Source organism: Mus pahari, chromosome 7 (genome assembly GCF_900095145.1).
Source record: "Mus pahari chromosome 7, PAHARI_EIJ_v1.1, whole genome shotgun sequence".
In the NCBI taxonomy this organism is placed as follows: domain Eukaryota; kingdom Metazoa; phylum Chordata; class Mammalia; order Rodentia; family Muridae; genus Mus; species Mus pahari.
Window position 1 is genome coordinate 7,656,944 of NC_034596.1, and position 4,762 is coordinate 7,661,705.

Genomic DNA, 4,762 nt, shown 5'->3' on the forward strand with positions numbered 1-4,762 from the left:
TATTATAAAAGCAAACTCAAGCCCTCCCCTCCTGTTCTTTTGACCTTTTGAATTTTACCATGGGATTACACAGCCCCAAGGATCTTTCCACAACTTTTTAGCATTGGCCTTCCTAGTCTTCAGACACTTGGGAAGTACATTTCTTTTCTTTATAAATGCCCTGATTTAGTATGCTGGCAAAGCAATACAACACTAAGATAAATTTTAAATCAGTCCGTCTTTATAATGATGAAAACCCAAAGAGCTGTGTTTAACAGGCACTAGGATCCATCACATGAACAAAGCACACACAGTCCTTAGCCTGGTAGAGCTCGCAGACGCCTAGGGAAGACACTGACACAGGGTTAATTACAAGGCCCTGGATTGTCAAAACCAGGAGGTAAGCCATTAGGAAGGTGTCTCATGAGGGCCTAAGCTCTCCAAGAGAGGTGTGATAGAAAGTGGTCCCAGTGACTGCGACCACATCTCTGGAGTCATTGTTGTTCCCTGTAGATTTCAAGGAAGGGCAAGTGTGTACCTGGTAGGAAGAAAACATTCAGTCTGATACACAGCGCAAGGTTGTCTCTTTTGTGCTTACCCAGTACCGGTCTCATCAATTGCAGGGAGGCAGCTACACTTGCCTACACAGAGTAGAGGAACTAGACAGTGGACAGACGTTATCAGGGTGCATTATATTTTTACCCCTAAACCTCCAACATTTGGGGGGAAAGGGGAGATAAACGTTGAGCGGTAGGGGCCTGTATTAAGGTCTGCAGCTCCTGTAGGTGCCAGCATACCGGAAGTAGGGGGAAAGAGACTCCAATTTTGGGGTGCATGGGCAGCATTGCACACAGGCAATTTAGGGAGAACAATGAGATATCCGGGAGGAAGCGGTGGATGAATAAATTCAGTCTCACACAGGGAGTCGGGGGTTTGCAGCACCACCCGGGGCGCGTGACCAGCCGCGGGAACGGAGCGCCACACGTCCGGCGCGGAGGCCAGCCCTGAACCCAGAAGGTAAGGGCGGCCGGCAAGCGCACGCCCGATGGCGGCCGCACCCGCGAGGAGCGCGGCGCGCCCGTGCGCACGCGCGGAGCCCCGCGCCCGGCGCGCGGGAGAGAAGCTACGCACTCGGCCGCGAGGCGTCGCGTCTGGGTGAGCGCTCCCCCCCCTTTGCTCCCGCGGTGCTTTGCGCGCGGCCGGTGGGCGGGGGAGGGAGGGGAGGGGAGGCGGCGGCGGCAGCCATGTTGTTGTGAGTCTCTGTGCCTCACCCTCGGTACTTCGGTGGTTCGGAGGAGGAGGGGGAGGAGAAGAAGGAGGTGGGGTGGGGGGGAGGGAGGTAGGAGGAGGAGAAAGAAGACGTCGCCGCCACCGGAGGCGGAGGGGGAGGACGGACGGCCGAGAGCGTCGCCGCCGGTGCCCAACGGTCGGTGTGCCCCGGCTGAGGCAGCGCGGCCGCAGCAGCCCTGTAAGTCAGCCCGCGCTCGCTCCGTCGGCGCCGCGGGGGCCGGCTTCGGGCTCCGTGTGGCGGCCTCCGCGGGAGCAGGCCTCGGGCGGGAACGGGTCGGGCCTCGGCGGGGGATGGCGGCGGGCCGCGGCCTGGGCCCCGCTCGCCTGCTCGCTCGCTCGCACAATGCCGGGGGAGGGGAGCCGGAAGGGGGTGTGCGCCGGCGGGGGAGGGGGCGCAGCCGCCGCTTTCCCGCTTCCTTCCCGCGCCCCGCGCCGGCCTTAGGGGCCAGATCCGTGTGGGTGCCGGGCGGCTCCCCCAGCCCTCGGGTGCCCCACAGGCTGGAAGAAGCGCGGGGAATCGAGAGAAACGTGCGAGTTGGAAGCGGGTGAAGCGGAAGGAGTGGGTTTACGAGAGCGAGCGAGGGTGGGTGGGGTGGGTGGGGTGGGTGGGCGGGGGTCGCCGGGTTGGGGTGCGGGGTGGTCCTCAGGCCTGCGAGTGTCCAGGAAAACCTTGGCAAACGGATGTGGCTGTGAAAGAAAGCCGGGGCTGGGATTCGACCTGTTCAGGTGCCGTAGTAAGGAGCGTGGTGCTTTTTTGTTAGGGGAACATCTTTCCGGTACTCCGAAGAACGGGGAACTTTATTTAAAGCCGAAGACCAAATCAGCGACTTCAGATATTCGAACCGTAGTTTTGCTTGTGAATACGGTCAGATTTGAGGGGAAATAAACTGTGCGGAGTTTATGGCCAAACACGTGTAAAGTTAGTGCTTCTTCCAAGAATACAGCTTTAGAAATCCTTTTTTTTTTTTCCCCCTCATAGCCTTTTATTCTGTAACATCTGAACTTTTGGGGAAGGGAATGGAATTCAGACGTTTTATGTGCAAAAGAAGACATGCTAGGATAGTTTTGTTTTGTTTTTTTTTTCAGATCGAAAGAAATCTGGAGGAAGGGGTTTTCTGTGAGGATTTCAGGAGAAATATTTTTAAATGCTTAGCAGGGTGCAGTGCCTGGAAACGATACAGTGTGTCACGAAAGCATTTTTAAGGAGTTACCTTGGCGTGTTTAAAGCTTGTTCACCGCTTAGATTCGTGACTCCTAACCATGTGACCGGGTGAATGGAGGATGGTTTAGGGAATTCTGGCCAAGAATCCTGTTAAAAATACAAAGATGGATATTTTTAATTGGTTAATAATAAGCCTCTGTTGCTTGTCCAATATCCTGCTGTTTATAAATGATTTACATCATGTGACCAGTCATAAGTAATTGACTGCATGTTCTTTATCTCAAGAATGTCTTTAAAATCATTTTGGGAGAAGTTAAGTTCTGTAGGGCTGTCTTTGTTTTGGAGCACAGCTCTTCTACATGAGAAACTTACAATAACTTTTTTTATTTCAGAAACTTGCTACAGTATTCAGGGCTTTAATTTTATTAGTCTAGTTGATTTACCTTAACTGGATTTGTCAGGACCATTTTTAAACATTTTTAGACAATCTAAGCTGATTTAATAAAATTTCTTTGTCTTGAGTCTAAAGTTCCTTTAGGTGGTTCATATTTAGTAAGATTTTAAAGTAACTTATTCTTTGAAATTCTATTACATTTTTGTGTAACTTTTTGTCTCTGTGTTGGTGGCTTGTGTATGGAGGTCAGAGGCCAGATTGTGTTACTTCTCTCCTTCCACCTAGTGCTCTACTTTGTTGCCCGCCCAAGATTTTAAAGTAACTTAGTATGGGTACAAAACCATGGATTTTCCTTCCTCCTCTTTGTAAAGTTAAGAGATAGTTTGTCTTTTAAATATGTATTTTTCCACATCAGAAGTACTAATCAATTTAGGCCAGGTATGACATCAGAATTGATTTAGGCCAGGTGTGACATCCAGAACTGATCTTCTCACCAACCAAGACTGCTTGTGTGTATGTATGTGGGTGTCTATGCTTGTATTTATCTGAAATACACTATGTGAATACTCATATCTCATTATAACTTGTATTCATTCACAGCTTTAGGCCATTTTACTAGCAGGTTAATAGACAGTGCACTTGTAGGTGGGCAAATTGAAATTGGCTTGTGACATTAGTTTTTTGTTTTTGTTGTTGAGACCGGGTTTCTCTGTGTGGCCTTGGCTGGAATTCACTCTAGACCAGGCTGGCCCCGAACTCAAGAGATCCACCTGCCTCTGCTTCCAAAGTGCCACCGCCAAACTTTATAGATTATACTTTTAAGAAGGCATGAAAACTGCTGGGCAGTGGTGGTGCACGAGTTTAATCCCAGCACTTGGGAGGCAGAGACATGCAGATTTCTGAGTTTGAGGCCAGTGTTGTGTACAGAGTGAGTTGCAGTACAGCCAGGACTATACAGAGAAGCCCTGTCTCAAAAAACAAAACAAAACAAAACAAACAACAACAACAAAAAAGAAGGCATGAAAACTATCTGGCTTGCATTTAAGTTTTTTTTCTCCTTGTTTGTCTATTAGGCCTGTTGTAAGAGAATTAAGAACTATGCTGACCCTTCCTCCCTTTTCCTGGGAGTGTGCCCCCTGCAGAAAATGTGTCTCACTCCATGAGACCAACCAGGATCCACAGTTCTTTCTGTAGGAGAGAATGGTGGTTGGCAGTTTGTGCTATCAGTGATTGTGTTAAGTCTAAACTATTCCTCTGTGGCTTTGCCAGCATGAAAAAAATCATTCGTTCACCGTCTAACTTGCCTCTTGGTTCAGTAGGTTCTGAATTTTAATGCAGTAGGAAAATATTCCTTCAAACTGAAATGTTTTGTTTTGAGACAGGGTTTCTCTGTGTCATCCTCTGGAACTCACTTTATGACCAGGCTGGCCTCCAAACTCAGAGATCTGCCTGTCTCTGCTTCCCAAGTGCTGGGATCAAACGGGAGTGCCAACACTGCCTGGTTAACAAGTCAGTCTTTAAATAGTTACTGCTTTTGTAGTTGGAACATGGACTTATAGATATTTTCAAACTTTTCTAGTGCTCGAAACACTGTAGAATTATTATATAGGAGGTGCATAATGCTTTCTCTTAATATTTCAGGAAGTAGTAAATTTAGAGATGAGGTGATGCTTTTTTTCCCATAATTCAAGAGATTGAACTTTAAATGAGAATTTAGGATTTGCCTAGTTAGCAGCCTTTACCTTAAAGAGTAACTTTAAATTTTCATTGACTTTTTAAATGAGTCTTTCTGACTCTTTTTTGAATCTAAAATGAAATGGTTTAAGAAATTGAAAGTGATTGATTTTATTCAAGAGTGTTGAAAAAAGGATGGTTTCTTTACTCCATTCTGCAAGTCTTAGTCCATTCTCAAGCTATAGGTCACTTGTTTTCACTTT

General features: G+C 47.8%; 1 protein-coding gene across 14 annotated transcripts in view; it reads left to right on the forward strand.

The window, feature by feature from the left end:
- The first annotated feature begins 1,196 nt into the window (after positions 1–1,196).
- Positions 1,197–4,762, forward strand: part of Pum2 (pumilio RNA binding family member 2) — an 83,783-nt gene continuing 80,217 nt past the window's right edge. For 8 of the 14 annotated variants that reach the window (XM_029540857.1, XM_029540858.1, XM_029540859.1 and 5 more), the window contains exon 1: positions 1,328–1,447. The gene's annotated coding sequence lies outside the window, so the exon portion shown is untranslated. Of the gene's footprint in view, positions 1,448–4,762 lie in introns of all 14 variants that reach the window. The other 6 variants (XM_021201805.2, XM_021201799.2, XM_029540867.1 and 3 more) reach the window with 2 other exon arrangements.